The 21468-nt window shown below is 40.2% G+C and overlaps 1 long non-coding RNA gene across 1 annotated transcript; it reads left to right on the top strand.

Annotated features, from left to right (window-relative positions):
- Positions 1-1336: 1336 nt before the first annotated feature.
- On the top strand, positions 1337-10456 carry LOC147871593 (uncharacterized). The gene is made up of 2 exons (XR_015538647.1): positions 1337-9641; positions 10132-10456. It is a non-coding gene; the product is annotated as an uncharacterized LOC147871593 (long non-coding RNA).
- Positions 10457-21468: the final 11012 nt, after the last annotated feature.

The following is a 21468-nucleotide window of genomic DNA, read 5'->3' as shown; positions in this document are numbered from 1 at the left end:
ACCCTCATCTCACGTACACCAACCCCAGAGATCTGAGATGGAAGGAGCCAACCGAAAAGTTAACTGCTAATGATACATTGAATGAGACCCAACATTCACGACCGAGGTCCAGAGGAATAAACGAACAAGAAGTAAACACACCTCTCGAATACCTTAATATTTCAGCTACTACCGTCTTGATATGTAATCAGAGTTCTGAAAACGTTTTCACGAATTTAATTTTGCAGAAAAACTGTCTCAAAATATTGCACTTACTCGTGGTGTACAACAATTATATTTTGACGTGAGGAATCTTCTACATATTTTAGAATGATATTTTTTACCCCAAATCACTATGTGTAATTCCATTATAATAGACTCTCTTTCAGCTATGTGGATGTAACAAAGTTAAGACATCATTTTCACCCCTCCCTGGCAAATTTAATTAAAATTGACTGAATTATTCAAAGGTTATGAGAACAAGAGGATTACAGACTTAATTCGGTTTTCGCTCGGGAACGTTACAAAGAGATATTTACCAGTGTCGATCCTCCTCCTCTCCCTACAACCCGATCTTTAATGCCTAATATTTTCAGAAGAGTTCGATAGACACATTTAATGATCAACACCAAATAGATCACAAAAGGAATTAAATCACAGAAGCTTAGCAGTTCATTAGTTCACAGCAGAGCACTTCTTGAGAAGACAAGGGTCTCTTAACTGGTCAAGGAATTCCTTGACCTAAATGGATCACGAAGGTTCATTACGAAGAGCCGACCACTGGTCTCTATCCTGAGCCAGTTGAATCCTGCCCATATAAGCATACCATATTTCAATAAGATTCAATTTAAAATTACACTCGTAACTGAAAACATCTTCGAAGTTGACTCGTTCCCTACAGATTTCCCGACTACAATTTTGAAGATACTTTTCACTTCTTCCATGCGTGCTAAACTTCCTGTCCATTCCTGCTTCCTCTATTTGATTATATTGATATTATGTGGTCGGATCTCCCGTTTTAAGTGCAGAAAGAGTTCAGATAATCCGAAATCCATTTCTAGCCTCTCAACAAAGGAAAAACACGTGAAGCCCTGACTTCGCATCCTCACGTGATTCTTTAACATTAATTACAGCGCCACTGGTTTAGTCGACTGGCGTGTGTGGGTTTGGGTGGGGTGTGGTTAAGCCTCTTTAGGAAGGCGTTCTTGTAAACTAATGGCGCTGCACTTCCGGTAGCCCGAGGTGCTCCTGAGCAGCCACATCAGCAGAAACAAGAGAAGACTACGCGAACAGAAGCTGCATTAGCAGTCCGGGTCGCACCAACATAAAGACCTGAAGCAACGAGAAGAGAAATGCAGGATCCTCAGTCCAATAACAAACCTCCCTGCCTCCGTCTAAAACTTGATCAATACAAATCTCGTAGATGGTAAATATACGAGAACATAAGTGCAGGCATCTAGGCTACATTATGCGTGCAAGAGTGAAGGTCCATTCTCATCCATGCGTAGTTCACTCACGCGGCATATTCCCTTCATGTTTTTCCGACTCGAATTTTGTTTGAAATTCTCATTTCTCCATGACTGCTGTATGCCCTGCCAATACTACTTTCTTGGAATCACCCCAATAATTATCGGTAAAGAATGTAAGTTATGAAGTTTCTCATTCTACAATTTTCTCCGTTCTGATGTTACTCCATTCCTCTTAAAGTCCAAATATTCTCAACGTCGTCTTTTCAAACACCCTCAATCTATGTTCTTTCGTTAAGGTGTGAATGCAAGTTAAAGTAGCCATGTTTTACGCGAAAAATCCAAATGCAAGTTCGTAAAACGTCTCTCGTTGTGTAACTTTACAACACAAACATACAAATTGTTACTGTCATTACATACCGCTATATTCCAGGTAGAAGCCCATCTCATCTTTTGAGTCTTGTGTAAGAGCCATTACACATGTCACTCTGACTCACCTGTAACAAAGAAGGAATTTATAGAGTCACTCATCACAAGGCGAGGAAAGGAGAGAATTATAACAGCAATGCGTCACTTCATGTCTGCAATAGGACTTTGTGAATGAGATACTCCTGAACCTACAAGCAAAGCTATTAAAGGACGACTCCTGGTAAAAAGTTACTATACCCGAAGAGTAGCTTCAATGGAACCTGAGCCTAGAGTTATTTAATGATGCTTCCTCAATTGCTTGGGACTCATACAGTCCAGTGATAGGATAACTGAGAATAATAAACTGAAAATGATGTGGGTGGAAGCAGGCGTGACCTATTTATAGTATTAAACTAGTTTGGAAGGAGTCGTAAGAGGCATGGAAATGCTTTGAACTCAAGATTTCCTGAATACTTCCATCACCATGATTCAGTTTGTGAATATCTGAACTAAAATTAATATTTAGTCAATTGAGTTTTCTGAACGCTAGCCACAACAAAGTTCTGCACACGCTATCAATTTTCCTCGTACGAAACTTTGCTGCCGTAACTGCAGGTAAACATCAGCTCCAGAATCTTCAGAGTACTTATATTCACTGCAGATAAGTTTCTATACTATGAAGACGGCTTTCCCAACCATGAATTGCTGAGCTCAATCAAGCAGTGACAAGACTTCCATAAGAAGAGCCTGAAATTTGGATCCTCTGTTCCTTTAACGACAAACAAGATTATCCTGGGATAGGAATATTTAATCCGGTTTGCTCAAGGCACATAAGATACTCTCATAGTTTATTTCTGTAAAGCACTTCTGAAGAGACTTACAAATTAAATTAGCTGTCTTAGATAAAGGATAGTGGTAAAATCTGACTTGAGAACTATCATGTCAAAGGCAAGGTACACAGGTGGGCGTATTAAACGTTCATTCAAAGACATCCACAGTTTCAGTATTCTAAACAAATTTATTCTGCTTGATGATTTACTCAGTGATTGTCACCAGCCATATCACGTTGAAAATATCGATTCTCATTCGATCACCAAGGGTGAGCAGCACCGACCAGTACAGCTGCTTTAACGTTTAGCGTAAGTAATTACAGTCGACGAGCTAACTCAAGAGACCACTTGGAGTCTTACGGCCTTCAATAGACATGGTGCGATAATGTGGATTCGTCTCAAACAGACTTGTGCATTTTCTGAGCCCACGTTAACCTTCTTTCTGGTATCATATCAATAAATCCGGCAATTGCTTAAGCATTAAAAAAATAAATAAGGCTCTTTAAGATGGCAGGCTATTTATATGTATCTGATGTATATAACAGCAAGTGTCACAGACCGTAGTACCTAAAACAAATTATTAATTAAGGTAGTAAGTAGTAAGGATCGAACGGGGCACGAACAATTTTCAAGTGTAAAATTGAAAAGAGAACAGAAAATATTAATTACTTCTACCCGTGCCGAGATCCCCTCTAGAACTGCTACTCGGCGATGTCTTACAAATGAGACCGGTTTAATTAAATGAGGCACAGCAGTATTCATCCCCACCACTGCCACAGAGACTCGAACTCGATTCTAGTTTATGTAACGCGGAATGTAAAGTTGAACAACAGAGGGAAACAGGTGAGGTTCTATGCAGGAAATGGTTCTACTCGTACACACATTGTGTCCCCTTGTCTTTCCTCCGTCGTCGTTAGCATCATTCACATAACAGCACGAACGAACTGCCTCGCTCTACGGAAAAAGATATTCATGAAGTTAAATACAACTTTTATCCCGGGTAGGGCTTCGAAATTCTCGACAGTATTTCGCAATTGTAATCTTCAATGCACAAAAATTAAAATTCCCCAGACATTTAAAATTCTCATTATACGATTTTCAAATGCGAAATTCACTCTCGCATATCGCTTTTAACAGACAACTTTGCGTTCTGATCATCTTCGTACTTCTTGTATTCCGTATTATGGTTCAACTTCTGCAAATTTAGTTATTGGTTATATATCCTTGGTACGTTCCCAAGTAACGGAATATGAAATGTTACTATCATACGTCATACTTTTCCTACCACTCCTCGCCCCGACCACCCGCACCACTTCCCAGAAAGACTACGACAGACTGCAAAGACTTGACGTAAGAGATCGACAAAGAGCGAGAAAAGACAGACAGATCGATGTAACTTCGCTTCTGTAATAGCGTCATTTGCTCCAGAACAGGACCATCGTGAATCTTGCAGTACTGTGTGAACATTAAACTACTCTCAGAGTCGCTGCCACCAAGAAACTCACTCTCCTTAGACTTCTATACAAGAGTCGTAGAATGGTAGAAGAAACCCCTTGTAAACGTTATCCTGGAACGGACGATTTCGAACCAGCTATCCTTCCAGTAAATACATTTTGTAACTCACTGGGCTATTTATAAACTCCTTCACTTGGAAAGGGTAATGTTTCTTCCATTCGTTGTGGACCATATACTGGCTGGTTCCATTAATGTGAAGTGCCGAAATGCGGCGGACAAATTTGTAAACCTTCATTTAACAGTAAATATTACAACTTCTTAAGAACTTACTTCGGTGTGAAAGGGCAAGTTATCTAACATCATGCAGAGTCCCTCTTAGGGTCTGATAATCGCTCGGCTAATCAAGAAATTTCCCTTATTTTGCGGAACTCGAATGTTCATTGCCGTGTTCATAAAAGCCAGTTACTGGACTCATCCTGAGTCCGTTGGATATATACTAAGACGTCACCCCCGGTATATTCACGAGGCACTTTAATATTATTCCCCATCTACGCCTACTGTCTCCAACAAGGTCTCTTTTCTGTCGGGTTTTGAACTTCCCTTCGCCCTTTCCGTCATGCTCTGACGTAACAGGAATCATCATATGAGTGTAAGGTTACGCTATTGTGATAGAAAATGTACTATGTATTTGTGCAAGATATATTTCTGACAGTGAAGAATCCTCATGAGGGAACTGCCTCAACACAACCACATCGATCGTGACATATTCCACAAGACAGTACCGCCTCCTTTCCACCAACAAATTGGAACTGGAAACCCGTGGTTTCCCCAAGAGCCTGTGACCTAGTTACTATCCACATTACTTTCCATAACAGAACTTCTATCCTTTTTTCAGCGTAGCCTACACACAACACTGAAATATAGGGGAGAGCACTGTATTTTCTGCAATTATTATCATTCTCTTAATTAGGGTGGCTGTATCTGCTGTTTCATGCGCGTTGCAGTAAAATCACTTGCCCCAACCAACATTTCAATTACTATTATGAAATACGGAACCTACTCGGGTTCATTAGTGATCTTTTATCCCACTAAGACGCTGATATGAAACTTCCTATAGTCTTGCGAATGCTGTAAGATGTATAATTAGCAGACTATTATGGTCTCTGCTGGAACGTCTGTGGCATCATGAAAGCAAGTCAGACGTGTACACGTGTATACACATTCAAACACCAACCTCCAGATCAGGCTAATTAGACGTCTCTGTGGACGAGCCCATGAAATCAGTTCACTGAATATTGGTTTCTCTATTTACCTACTACCAAACCATATCACAGTTTACAGGTATTTCCTGCAAGCCACACTCTGTCCTGTGCCAATAAAACATCGCAGATTAAACACTGAGGGCTGATGTAATATCCTGCACGAGTTATATAGGCTGGGCTGATAGCGTTAAGACTCAGACCGGCGTCCAGAGGCGGTAATTGACGTGTTCATTTCCAGTTTTTCTTGTAAGAGGTGTTACACCATCAGTAAATAGTTCTGATACCGTGGGACTGCGATAACTCTTGAAGAAGATAATACAATAATTCCGCGTTCTTTTCTAGATAATGACTACCTTTACAGCACCCAGGGCCAAACTGTACGATTCGTCTATGTCACTAGCTTGTGGGTAGACAAAAAAGACGAAAGCGCTTATGTACCATGTAACCTTAAGACATTAAGACAGCGTGCTACAAAGTACTACTGCTGGGAAATCAGTTTTACAGTGTTGGCAGTACATGCTTACCTACTTGCTAGCCAACCCAAACCCCCAGATGTCCTTGATTTTATTACGTGCAGAGGACGTGGAACGTACAGATTCGCCCCAAATACTGTACCTCTCAAATGTTACAACGTACCACACAGTAATAGTAATTATAAATATTATCACAGTGTCCACTTTCAGAAGATACGTCGGTAAGAGTCAAGGAATAAATCTTGTGTTGAAGAGAGACGCTCAAAGCGGAGACAGTAATTGTAACGGTTGGGTATTGCATGAATGACATGGCTTCATTTTCCTCCTAGGAACATTCAGAATTTGAAACGAAAGGTGTGAGCACTGCGTATATTCAGGTACGGATGGCACCTTTTCACTCTCCTTCATTTATGATTTTGTAAAGTTATAATTCTAGGTGTGCGGTTTATGTGGGTGTAATTCAAACCATGCACGAGTGTCTCTTATTTTTGCAGTTACGTGAAAGAAAGTGAATTTATTTCTCAATCGACTGAATGTAGAAGAACGAAACCGTTCTGAAAATACCAGTTTCCTACGGAACTCTGTAAACACAAGTGGAAGACATCGCAGTGGAAACAAAATTAAATCTAATACTTAACTCGATGGAAACAAAATTAACTAGAAGTCGAATCGGTGAGAGAATTACTTAGTCTGTAGCAGTACTTCACTTGTTCCTCGTGTATCTACAGCCTTAATACAACTCAGATTGTATATGCAAATGCTCCGAGAGTGAGGGAGTCCATTTTCATTCGTACCTCCCGTAGGGATAAAAATTATTTTAAAAGTTTGAAGGAAGCTTAATTAGACTTACGTAATGTAACACACTGTTTGCAGTACGACACTGTTAATGTTTATGCAAAGGAGAATGAATCTCTTGGGAAGTAATCTCTACTTCTTCATGTCAGACCATCAACGTTTCTCACCTCCTTTCTTGAAGTATTCGTTTTTCTTCTCTTCATGCTTTTCAGGTCGATAATATTTATCAAGATGAATCTCTAAAGGTCTGTGGCACTTCTTACTTAATTACACTAATAATATGTTGGGCATTGCACAGTCTGCGATATAGTTGATGTACAAGACGTTTCGGGAGCTTACTCTACTCGCGTCTTCAGGTGGTTGGACACCATTATACTCTCTATTCTTGCCCTAGGAGTAGTTACGACGGCGGGAATCGAAACACGAATGGGTTGATCCAAAACGTCGCCCTTAATCTTATAATAATAATAAAATTACCACTTAGCCTATAATGACAACCGGTCATGGGAACAGAGGTAACTCCCGAAACGTCGCGCCGTGTAAATAGCAGAAAACGGACACTGTCTACCATAGCTTTAGCAAGATGTCAACAAATACATAAAGGTAACGATACAGACATGTCTTCATGACTAAGACCTCACATAAAAAGTGATACCACGCAGGTGGACACAGCCGTAGGATACTCCATACGACTCGCATCTGGGAGATATCCTGTTCGAACACTGGCCATGAACCCGTCCGTGAATCCCTTCAAGACATCCGAAATTTTAATTACGCAGGTACATCACATTACAGCCAACCCCGGTTATACCGAATTTCTTCTGACGTCCACATTTCACCGTCCACTCTGCAAACACAGGACATTCGTTGTCCGAGGGCTACCGGTCTCACTAAACAGCGTTTGTCATACACTGAAAATGCATTCGCCCCCCCTTTGATCTTAGAGATTATAAAGGCCAGCCTCTGGGAACTACGTAGTTCGAAATCATTGGTTTCCGTGTTGAAATTAAACTTGAAGCAAAAGCCATAGTACAGAAAAGTGAATCATATAGCATCTAAAATTAATATCCCAAATGTGCTTCAACTAGGCTACATATGAAACATCACAGGGAACAGATGGCGTATCAGATGCTTCTAAAATAAAATGGTAGACACTTTCGTGTTAGGCCCTATGCTACAATCATTATTAGGATGGTCAAATCAAGGAGGACGTAATGACAGTCGTCTACATAGGAGAATAATATTAAAATGTATTTTAGGGAATGAGGGTGGAAAGGTACTTACTGGATCCATCATATGCCTCAGGATAAGGACTGGTTGTTGGTCCTTGTGAATACAGTAACAAGGCTTTCTTTGGGTTCATCATCCGGTGTTTGATTTCCGGTAGAAGCAAGAAAATCTTTCCTTCGCCACCGGCTCTAGGTCGTATCCAGAGAGACGTCTGGTACTTACAGCGCTTCTAGCAAATTAAATGGACCGGGAGAGGGGAAGATGATTGCTCACCTTCAACATTATCACAATAAATACCACACATACCACTACTAGTGCCGAGGTTAAGAATGCGTGGATTATGTATGCCTTCACTTCCCAATACTCCTTCATTACAGTGCTTAACAGGACGCAAAGACACGTCCTCGTGGCTTGTGGTGTTAATTTTAGGACAGAGGAAATTTTCACCCTTGCCTTACAATGAATACGATACACAAACAAAAGAAAGAATTTTTGTAGAATATAATCCAGCTTTCGATATGAATAAATATCATGCAGTCGTGTGCGTGCCATGTAAACAAGAATCTATACAAATAAAACAATACTACTAAAGAACGTACTAAAAAATCTACGCGGTGGCGTACAAATCCACGCATTTCCGGGGACAAGACATTAAATTAATCACGAATGCCGTCTACTCTAGTTTAGGTACAGAAATAATGCATACTTTATTCCAATTGCACGCAATCCACGAGTAAAATACGCCTGTCTAAAAACGCAAAAGTTCCCCACAACACACAAGAAATAAAAAAAAAAACGTACCAGAGTAGTGCTGAGGAATGTTTCCAGTAGGGGAGAAGGGGGCTAGTTGTTACATGGGCAAGTTGTTATATTTTAGTTAAGTGGTATATTGTCTGTAATTAATTACTTAATAAAGGTCAGAATTGTTCTTCTGTTTACTAATACAATGTGTTGTAACAATTTTCCCCTTCACTGTAACTAACACCTAACAGGACACATCGTTACAAACCGCCTTCTCTTAAATAAACAAGTTTTGTGGCGAAACAAAAATAAATAGGCCTTTGAAAAAATGTTATTAATACAGCCGAATAATAGTACTACCTGAAGCCATAATTGCTAACTTCGTAAATTTTAAGAATAATTGTACAAAAAAAATCGTAATTGAAAATTGTAAGAACTAGCCCCAGTCTCCCCTAACGTAGCCTACTAACACTTACACAGTTCCCATGCGTGAGATTTTTGTTACTTTTTTCCCACTTCCACCAGCGATTCAACCTATCTTGTGCGGAAATGGCCGTGGGGTGAAAAGAAAAGGGGTTGTACTGAAATATACGTCTGGTGGCTTACATTATACAGCCACCGCCCAGCAAGGAAGAGGGTACATCAAAACAATATGCTCTTACTATCTCTCAGAATCCATCCCATCAGCATAATGCTTCTGAAACGCAGACGTGACTGACAGCAGATATGGGAGTGCGAAAATTCACCAGAAAAAAGTATAAAGAATATGGAAGGGATAAAGTTTCTTATACTTCAAAATGAAGGCAAGAAATGGATGACCGCAGGCTCTCCAAAACCACCAAATCAGCAAACCACAGCAGATAAGCCATCTAGTCCAGACATTACCGCTTTTACTGAAACCGAAATGTCATCAAAATACCCACAAAAAAGCGCCACTGAATTCTACGGCTGGGATAACAACAGGAAGATCTATCTTGTGCTAATATATTTGTGAAATAAAAGGTAAGAACACATTAATTCGATCTAGTAAACTATCTTGTATTACCCGTATCAAAATCTCGCGGGTTCTGCTACCAGAATGAGTTAATATGATGTTAGAATCGTCAGCTTACAAGGTAGCCAACAACAAAAGCTAATATAATATCCATGCTTCGAAGCAAGTGTGTTAATACGTAATAAATAATATCGTCACCAGCACGTATCTAATTGCACACGATTTACCCCTTATGAAGTTACTCAGGACACAGCGGTCAACGCCTGCGGTGGATTACAAGAAAGAGGTACGATCAAACGAAGTTTCGTGGCGTGCAAAGTTGCTTATGCGTGTACAGGTAATCGACAGCAAAACCACAGCTACTGAAGCAAACCGTATCAGTTAAAGATTTCGCAGCTATAACGCGACTATTGTGCATAGCAAAACGTGAGCTGTTAGTGCACGCCCCCCAAGTGATTTATGTTGAAGATTTAAAATATACTTCTGTTGAGATTTCAGGTTCTCACAGCGACGGGTATGAAAATGGCAGTCTTCTCGGATAATGCTCTGTATGACCTCACAGACCTACTGGGTGGAGCTTAAATGCATCGACCTGATGATGGAGGAATTTAGCTCATATGAAACGTCGGTCAATATCAACAAGACCATACAGTGCAACATTCCAGAGGATAGATATTTTCCTGTAATATTTGTTAAGGACGTAATGCAAAATACGATCATATTCTGTCGTTTTAGCTTCATTTTGTAACATAAGATCTTTTATAAGTTTCAGGATCTTATAGGTATTGCAAAGAATAACTATAAACTATGGCCTACGACGCAGTGTGCAGTCTAATTACTACTTAGTAGCATAGACTACAAGTTTGACTTTTATTCTCTACAGGAACGTAAAAATGTTTCATTATACCTTTCTCTCTACATCTCCATGGCCGAAATTTAAAATGTAGGCCTGTCCATCTTTAACGCTGTAGATGGAGACAGCATGTTTCTGCGAAACGTTGTTACGTACCTATGAGTCTCCATCCTCGCCGATGCGAGAAAGTTAAAACCTCGTCAAGAAAAGACGGTGAAGAAAACCTATTTTCATGCACAGCAGGATGTACGAGAAGTGGAAAGGTAGCACACGAATTTTCAAACTACTTCCTTACAACTTCTAGAATCTTACTAAATGTCATGTTCATATACGTTACATACTCCTGCTTCGAAAGCGGTAAACCCCGACTTAAAATCTTGACTCAGAGACCGGATCTAATAATTCAGTTTTTTCCGTAGTTTCTTCCAGTCCTTCCAGGATACTACCTCAAGTCAGGCCACAACCGTTTCCTTACATATCCTTTCCAATTCAACAATCTTTAAATAAACCACAAATCAATTAATGCTGTATGCACTTCGCACCTCCCGTAGGTTAGATTCATTTTAATATTAATATTATCCTCACAGATAAGCCATCAAACAAAATGACTACCTGTACGTCTGTGATGATGCACTTTCTGGAGCTTCTCCGTAACACTGAGTCATGTATTCGCTCGAGAGCGTGTCCTCAGGGTGGCTGATAGGAGAGGATGCCGCTGGATATGTAAGCTCTTTCGAATAATCAATAAGAATCCGTGGACCAAGAGGGTGTCCGATGCATGGAGACTGTGGGGCAGAAATACGAAACACTCGAGTACTGAAACAGCGGAAGAGACGTTTTGAAGTTGCTAAAATAGTTGTATGTACGAACGCACTTTAAATTTTAAACAGCAGCCTTCATGTTCCATTGTAAAAACAAGGCAACTCCATTCCTGTTTTGTGTCGGTTTAGAGGATCAATGTTGAAGCAGATTAAAATATCAGGGAATGGGTATTCAGGAACTTATCTTAAGAATCGAAAGTATTCTATTCTTACAAATTTGGCAAGCTTTCTTAGTACAAAGTAATGGAATGGAAAGACAGAGTAGGTTTCTCCGTGTCTCCGAAAGTATGAAAGGGATTTCCGCAGTGTAGTACAGGGTGTTTGTACTTACGGAAGGCATGGAGCTGCACCATTCATTTCAAATACGAGACAGAAAAAGAAAAAAAACTTCTAAAAAGGCACAAAACAGATATTAATTCCAATTTCTTACCCACTTATTATAAGACGAATTTACTTGATAATGTTAGAACGCACTTACCTCACCCCCTGTTCTGAGGGGGGAGGGTTAAAGAAAAGTGACAGTGGGGATGAAAGGGCGCTAAGGGTTAATGGTACAATAATATAGGTTTATCTGCCCACAGAACCCCTTCCAAAGAATCTCGCATCACCCCCTCAAGAACTTCGTTTTCCCCACATCGAACACAGCAAAACAGAAAAGGGTACAACAGGCAGCGAAACACAGGAGAAGGAAGACAGTAGGCAACGTATTAGTCAAGATGAGCCTTCCCTTCTCGTCTGGAAGTTCTGAAACTCTCTTTTTTGCCCCATGCCTTTTCTTCCCTTAAAATAATCTCGAAGAAAGTTGTAGGTTTTGGCTCATAAAGCCGGTAGCTATGGGATGAGAGCAGTCGAGCCACCAAAATAGCATCAAAAACCTTGCAGCTGAAACAGACGTAAAGTGTTTATCTGTAATGACTCCAGTCTATAGTCGGCGCAGTAGTTTCTGGCCGGTGGAGAAGCTGGCGGACGGGCCTAGTCTGTGTACCTGAGGTGGCACGGTCAGTGTATTTCTTTTGTTTGGGCGTTCAGTCACACAAGCTCCTCGGTGCAGTCAGCATTATACTTTCGCAAAAGAGACTCGCTCCTAGCCTCCCCCCACCGGTCAAAAACTACTGCGCCGACTATAACAAAATATACGTAAAAATTTAAAAATTCAGAATAAATTGCAAGTAAGTTGGGTTGCCGGGTCGTAGGAAAGAAATGCGCAACGAAACATGTAACTGAAGATGAACTTCATGCACATCGAAACACTTTCCATCTGAAGTGATGAGAAGAAAAGTCAGCCTGGCTCTTTGTGTAAACAGACAGGAATAAGCAAACACTGTCGCCGCCAACTTATCGCTTTGTAAAAGTCGGTAACGTCAGAATTATTTGCTTTGATACAAGACAAAGCACAAACATTTCATTTGTGTTTCTCCTTCAAAAGCCATTCAATTAGTGCATAACATAAAACTTTGGCGTTATCTGTTTTCAGTTCACTGAGTAAACTTGTGGTTACAACAATGTGGCATCTGCTACGTCTTTCTTTTGTTTTGTAGACATGGTGAGCTGAAATGGAGCCAGTGTACGCTGACGGCAGCAGATCGCGTCGTGCCCTACTCTTCGAACACAGACACGTCACAAAACGGACACTTTTGAAATCGGCTTTACTTACTCGTAACTAACTTCGTGGTCTTCCTTGAAAAGTTGATAGGTATTCCAGGTGGTGGGCAGATTTATATTTATTGTCTTCGTGGAACCCAAGGATTGATCGCGACGAGACAAAATACTGCCATAAAACCCTGTCATGAACTTGAAACCATCCCATAACCGCACACACTTTTCATGTGCTATGTGACTTCCAGCCTTAAGGGTTTTCAATTAAAATTATATGTGTTTCCCATTTCTACTCCTGCGTTCTACGTGTTCCGCAGAGTTCATCCTCCTTGAACTGATGACCGAAATAATAATAATAAGCGAAAAGTGCTAATTATTAAACTAATTATGAAAATTTCTTCATAATTTCTTAACTTAAAAATATTACATTTAACGTCATCCATGAAACATTGTCGCTACGAAATAACGGCCTAAAATACCAATAATCCAATACAGACGACGGTTTATTTAACGAAATTGTCAGTAAATGACAGAATGAATAATAATGACAAATCTGAAGGAACTGAATAAAACTATAAGAAACCGCAATCAGAATAGCCTGTCTCTGAGCTCTCTCTTTAAAACTCGGCAACTTCCGAACACGCGAAGTTGCCTACAACTATTCAGCGACGATTAACAACAAGAGGCTGGAGAAATACGCAGACTGGCGAACTTGATGATGATTCGCAATTTTCGTCAAATATTGGGTTGAGTGTGTGGGGCACGGCTGACAGATGAGGAAGGCTACAGAGGGAGGCAGATGCAATGAGAGAAACAGATCATATTAAATTCGGATTAATCTGCTCAGGGAAGGATGGGAGGGGCGGTCTTACGAGAACGGCAATACGCGAGTGGAAACATACAATGGCAGTCTTAGGGCGCACACTTTACTCACAGTACAGATGAATTCAACAATACAAGCAAATACCGGAGTTTCTAGTGCAATTTTTCACTCAACAGGCAAGTTCATGGTATACTTTATCCTTCTTTGCCACTCCTTAAATTCAGTTCTTCTGTTTCATGGCGCAAGAATCAATTTGATTTATTGTCAGTGGATTTATACCTAGAGTACTAACGGAAACGACAGAGGTAAGGGTAAAGGCGAGAGAAAAAGAAAGAAAATAAGAGAGATAAAACAGCATCACGAAGAAAGGAAGTAATAAACCCACATGTATATCCTCGACGGGTTCCCGTGTTAAAGGTCACCACTTGTTACCGACGAGCTCATGAAGACGAAAATGAACCCGAAGGAGAAATAAACCCACAAACCGAATGGAACTGCGTTCAGCCTAAAGCAGGGGTTCTCACCCTTTTTCGCTGGCGTACCAATAATTCTAATTGAACACATTAAATGTACCATTAACCAAATACGTTCAGGGAAAACTTATTTATGTTAATATTATCTTTTGATTTTCTTACTTAGTTCGCGTACCACTCGACATTGGCTCGCGTACCATACGCTGAGAAACGCTGATCTACAAGGAAACGTGTCGCAGGATAGAATATCCTTCTGCGAGGAACAGAAAATTATCCGGCATGCTCAATCAGACACGTGATGACGGCAAGAAGTTAAGATTCTTTCTTGATTTCTGAGTCAATTAATACCTTTTCAGTGACAAATTGAAAATAATACGAAAATTATTCTGACCTATTTTGACATTATCTTACAAGTTCTGGTAAAATCAAAATGAAACCTCTTCAAGAAATCTGATTTTCGAGCTGAGATTCCACTCGGAACATCCAGATACTAAGAATACTAATTACTGAATCACACTTTTCGATACAGAATGTTAAGAGAAAACTGAACTAAAAAAATATGTGCCAACACGACGACGTATCACAGTTAATGATAAGAGGTGGTCCGAAACGTCCAATTGTTTGATTTCAATTTCTTGATTCAGACATACAGAACTTTTATCACGGATAACGCATGGGCATGGATCTGTGTAATACAAACAGCAATGTCTAACTCAGGGGTTCTCAACCTTTTGCAGATCTGGGGTCGCACGGATCCCTGCTTATAGACTCGCGGGCCGCAAAGTTATAAATTAAATTACGAAAATGTACTGAAACCTCATACCAATTTACGTAAACAGCAGCAATACTCTTTTTAAAAAAAACATGGTTTCCTGTCACTCAATTTTCGTGCATCCCTCCAGATGTTAGCACTACGACAAGCTCAATTCTTGATGTACGTCGTTTAAACAACTGCTCAAAGCAAAGGAATCTTCCAAATACCGTTATTAACGAGGCGTGTGTTCTCGTATCAGGTCAAACAAATAGACACAACATTACAATAAATGTACTAGAATCAGATAGGCTGGTGCCTGAGCTGGACTTCGAACCCCCTACCCCTCGTATACTACACGAGTGCTTACCACTACAAAGCTTTATATGCAAATTTCTTATACAATTATACTGTTATGACTTTACCTTATATATCATATCACATGTAGTATACAAAAGTTGTCTGCAATAATTAATTTACCTTTATAGTGGTTCCAGCTACCTGACGTTTCATGAAACTTCTCCAGAGCTCCTCTCCCTGCGTAGCTGTGGCTGAATTTTTCATCAAAACCCTCTTTACACCAATTTCTACTTCGCATTTACTCCAGATTACACTCTCAACACGGAATGGAGGCGGATGAATTGTATACTATATTAGCAGGAATTGTCTGGTGTCAAAGGAGAATAAGAGGGGATAGTGTAATAAATCCCGCACGCTGCTAGATTAACTTTGCTTTAAAAACTTTTTTAAATTAACGAACTCGATCATTAACTTTTGTTAGTTTTAAACAATACAAAACAAAGCTGAGTTCTTAAAAAAAACTGTCTGCATACTCGTACCAGGCAGATTCATGATGCAGATCATTTTAATGCGTTTGGTGATCCAGTGATCTGATCATTAGGAGACGGGCCTAAACACGTCATGAAGACGTGTAGAGGGCGTCGAGGTGAGGCATGGCGGATTCAGGAGGAACACACTGCTCTCTCTCACTCACTCATTCATTCTATGGTGCAGGATATTCTTTCAGAAGTCGATTGTATACTTGGCCTGTCAAAGAACAGCCTATTCTCTTTATAGAACAAGAAGGTTAATCACCGTGTTGACAAAAGCCCGCCACCGGAATCTATCCTGAGCTAGCTGCATCATCTCTTCCTGGTCTCAAGAAATAAGCACGCGAAGTTTGGTACAATCGGTATATACATTCTGGGTGAAAGCGAGCAAAACACACACACACACCTCTTCATATGCAAGGTTTTCAGGCGAGCTTCGGCTATAAACGGTTAGCCAAGTCCCCGCCCCTAAAATTTATTGTTTAAAATTCACTTTAATATTATCAATCCCTTAAGTCTAGATCTCCAAAGTGGTCTCTTCCATTCATACACTTCCCTACTAAAATTGTATTTTTTTTTTCAATCTCTTGCATGAGTGCTTCATGTCCGGTTCATCTCATTCTCCTCGATTTGATCGCTCTAATTATATTTGACGAGTATAAAGTATGAAAACTGTCAATCTGTTATTTTCTCTCCTGCCCCCCCCCCCCCAGGTCCAACTGACCGAACTGACCTTTCCTCAGGAAACACCCTAATGCATAATCATCTTTCAGGACGAGACGCAAACGTAACTTCCATTAAACTAGCAGGTGAAAGTTTAGCATTGTACATTTCAATCTTCACGGCTTTAAAGACGAAATGGAAGATATAAGATTCTGAACCGAATCGCAGCAATAATTCAATATTTTTTTCATCCTTCGTCTTGGTTTGAAAACACCCACAACGTTCCGAAAGCTGGATCTGCTTCCGTCATCAGATGAGCAACCTGATCAGTTCAGACCACTTCAGAAAGCTAAATCTCCATCGCCATGGATCATCTCAGATAATGATTCCCCTTCCCAGAGCTAAATATGAGTTTAAATCCCCGCTGTGAAGTTGACAACTCCTCCCTTCCCAACCGAGCCGAATTACGGTCACAGAACGTGTACTGCGCTCCGTGTGGATGACTCGTAAGTTTTTTTAATAATACGAAATAAAAGTTGCAAATGTAAGCTGTCGGATATGGGCCCAAAACTCTAAAAAGATATTTAGGAACAGAACCACCACAAATCTAAAGGTCCATCTTCCCTAACAACTGAATTTAATTCTGGTAATAAATTGTGAAATGTGTTATTTCAGTCTTTGGTCTATGATAAAAGGCTAATTGTACTTGACCTAATTTGGTGCATAAAGCCAGTATGTTTCCGTTAGTACATCAAATACTCTCCCCATCCCAACCAAAGTAAATTAAACAAACGAACAGCCCCGGATTCAGAAACGTTGTAAAACAACTGTACCTCAATAAATTATCGTAAGTATGACATGAAAAGTTTTGATTTGAACTGTGAAACAGAGTCTGGAAATAGGTCTACGAACAGTATACTCCTAATTTGCCGGCTTCGGACACCGTAGGCGTCAGCTGTAACATATAACAGCTGGATAACCTTCCTGTGCTACAGCAGAAATGTCACAAATATGCTGTTTCGTGGCAACAAAAACACAACGTGTTTATACATTACGGGGTGGCGGGATGTGCTAAACACACAGAACTAACCTGCTGTGTTGTTTTTACAGTAGCAAATACGTTATATTGTGGTCTGGATATCTCTTGCTGCAGTAAGATGGGAGTCTGTTACGAATCGATACATCAAAATCTCAATGGGTATTTCGTGATTGATGAGCAACGGTGGACTACTGTTTGATTATTTATTTCCTTTATCCGTGAATCTGTATAGAAAATGGGGTCGTACATGACAGAGAAGAGTGTACACATTAAAAAAAATGTAACGTCAAGCCAAAACGTTTACCTCATGCATAATGGTAATTCATAGATCTCTGTATCGTTTTCTAAACCCCCAGCCTCCTATTCGACAAATAAACCACAAAGCTAAATCCTCTAACGGAAGTTATTATTTATATTTATAACTGCGTTGTCTAGGCGACGTGCGTCATGAACTGTGAAAGCGGTATCTAAACTGCGCGTCAATAATAGTCCTAATTCGTAATTTAAACGCAGTATTGTTCCCTGATTTCATTCAACGGTAGTGGCTTAAATAATTAAATAGCAGAAGGTAAACAGTTTCGACCATCACGGTGGTCTAGCGGTTAGAAGGCTGGCCTTGTAATCCTGGGGGTCTCGGGTTCGATTCCCGGCGGTGCCCGAATTTATAACTTGTGTTGGGCAACGCCGTGGTCTAGGCAACACGGAGTTTTCCTCCGTGACATCCCAACAATTACTCCATTCACACACAGAAGAAGGCAATGGCAAACCACTTCTGGATCATCTGCCAAGAACGTATATGAACAGGTCCCAGTCCGAGAAGAGAAAAGGATGGAAGGACCCTGTTCATATGGACCTGTCGTCAGACAGAACACTAAATAAATAAATAAAATAAACAGTTTCATAAACCCAACTATGCTATTCACATGAATATTGGTTGCTTCATTTGATCCTTCATAGGCCCAAATATTTTAGAGACCCAACTAAAATACGAGTGTTTGGTGTCACGAAGTCATGCAAGAGACCAAATGGAGTATCATCGGTGGATAACATAACAGTTTCTAAAACCAGCCGTGCCACGAAGTGTGGGGCGTGTTTGTTTCGATAACAGGTCATGATTTCTGGCAATAGTAATACAGACTTGTTCGGCCCTGTTTGCCATCTCACCGGATTATACTGCTGTTTATGTTTAATTCCTTGTGTCACAGCAGTCTTTCGTGACTTGCGTTATGAACAGAGCTAAACTGGACATCCCAACGGGGTCCGATTCTGTAATTATCTCAATTCCTTCACAGACCAATGCGACTACGACCTTCTATGTTTACGCCACCATTTAATGTCCCCTGCCCTGACAGCGCGCGACGTAGAAAGTCTCAGTTGGGCCTGAGAATGCAGTAATGTTTCAGCCCTTATTTTGAACTCCAAACGTCGAACAGTGCAGTCGCCGTTTTCCTCAGATGGGACGGCAACCTGAAATACAGCACGACTAACTCCTTTCAGATCCTTATTCACTCAACATTCATGATCATCTTCAAATCTCATTCGACATTATATAGCCTCTACAGGACAAAGATAGTCGCTAAATATTCTAAGATCCAACAATAATATTAAAAAGGTTACCTCCAGTGACGAAGTTGTGTCGAAGTTTCTACTGTCCAAACTACGATTACTTATACTTTTCACTGTGTGTACCCATCCCATCCGTAATAATCCACACACAAACAGCTACAGAGGGTGATTTTTCATGTGGTTATTTCAACTTCGTTCGGGCCCACATGCATACTTATCAAAGTGTTTCGAATGTCTATACGCACAAAAGATAAAAATGTCAATATTATAACAAACGCTACTAGCTGGTAATGGCCAAAATGCTCCCTTCGTTAAATGCTTTGATTCCCGTTAAAACTGTCTGAAAGGCTGTCATTAACGCGTATCTGTTTCCACCTAACTTTATATGAATCACTTCTAACTTTATGCCTTCTGTTGCTGTGTCCGTTTCATTTGAAATTTGAAATCTCCGCATCTAGTCGTCACTAAAACAGCGCGTTCGTAGGACTCACTTTGAAGTTTTCATCATCAGTGAGCGAGACAAATGGGATGGGAGGACGTACAAAAGAGGACAGTGATGACGAACTGGAGGGGTGGGGGGGAGACAAAACTAAAGCGTTCAGATAACGAGATTTGGGAACCAGTGCCGTTGTAATGATGTTAAAAGTTCTGCATCACAGCAGAGTATCTAATACACAGTGACGACCTCTGCTTTGTACGTAATTTTTGGGGTTGGAATAAATACGATTAAAATGAGGGTACCAAGTGACATTCACAAATAAAAAAAATATAATATATTTAAACCATCGTATGCTCTTACAAAGTAATCATTTTATCATAAATTGCGTTCATATTTACATTCGGGCGTGATTCGAATCAATGGCCATGATAGTAATCCCCCATTCTAATCGACGTGAGTTAGGAAAACCTTTCACGCATTTAGATGCACCTAGACGGGGTGAGAGATGATCATTTTTCGGTAGCAATGTTACGATAGAGAGGACTGGAAAGGAAACTGAAACTATTTGCGCTCTTTTGGTTCCTGGATAATTAAAAAACACGATTTGACGGAAAAATCAATTTAGGTTTACCACAACATAAAGCAAAATTCGTATAGCAACAACTTGAACCGGTCCACATCCTAAAACTGTTAACGGTGACACTGCAATAAACAGAAAGTTGAAACCCCATCTGACTCAGTATCTTCTCTATTTTTATAACGCCCGGACCAGAAATCAAATTACTAAAACCGGCAGCGAGGCATATGTATCACAAGCCTCAGTTATCAAACGCTATCAAGTTGGAGGTGGTCTATAGAATGTTCAGACTGAGGTCTGTCGTGGTTAACCTCCGAGCGAATCGGGTAGTTCAGGACAGGAACCAGCGCCAAGCTCATGTGAACAAGATACAGAATTCTCGGGTTCCACAGAAGACGTGGAATATCTCTACTAGTTCATCCTTCGAAGCCAAAGCTCGTATAAACATTATATATGAATTCAGTCCGTACCGCAAGGGAAACATAATTGTTCACATCTGTCGTGTGAAATTATCTATTAATCTGTATTAATTTTTAAGAAAATATGAACACTAAGGCATTTTAAACATCACAAGGGATGGAGAAATTTCAATAAACAGCCTACTTAAAAGTGATCAACGCTTTTGATGTATGGCCAAGTAATATTTGAGACTGAGAACTGTAACGTCATATAACGCTTCAAGCAGCTAGGAGAAGTGACATTCCTGCGACTGTTGTTGGTGTCAATGCAGGATTCGTGGTTTCCTGCAGCTCTTTAAGCGTAAAGTTACACGTGCTGAATTCAGAACGCAAAGCAGCATAGAACTACAAGGCGCGTTCATTCAAACGCGGCGACCGTAAAATCTCCGTCCGAATCAATCAGCATCAACGTGGGCCTTTCCAATTTTTTGAAATTAAAAAAAAAAATCAATCTCGTTGTACGGATGAGTTGGCAGATATATTCCACAGGTTACAAATTAAAGTACAGCCAGGGTGTGTGAAAACCTTTCATTTCTCACGTTTGCTTTGAAATGTGTAGAGAAGTTGGAATACAAAATTAGTAGGGATGTGGATTTGAGAGGATACTTATGAATAGCTACAGAACGCAGATATCACAGTAAACGTATCGAATTTTAATACATTTAACGTAAGAGCATTTTATGTGCGATGGCGAGAAATCAGTTTTGAGATTAATTATTCGGTTGCATATGACAATAATGTAGAATTTATTTCATTTATTACATGAAAGCTACACCTCATTTTGTGTAGGAAGGGCCAGGTCTCATTAAAAACTAGGCCTGGCATGAACCTACACAAACGATTTTAATGATCACTTCTTCATACTTATTTATTTTAACTTATTATGTCAGATTTGCAGTTTTCACAGCGGTAAAGATGAGCTTGTTGGTTTTCGGGGCTAAGCCCT

Source organism: Zootermopsis nevadensis, unplaced genomic scaffold (assembly GCF_977971745.1).
Source record: "Zootermopsis nevadensis isolate Lab colony 2312 unplaced genomic scaffold, Znev_1.0 Znev_ptg000045l, whole genome shotgun sequence".
Lineage (NCBI taxonomy): Eukaryota > Metazoa > Arthropoda > Insecta > Blattodea > Termopsidae > Zootermopsis > Zootermopsis nevadensis.
Note: the sequence above shows the minus strand (reverse complement) of the source record. Positions and strands in the feature narration are given on the sequence as shown.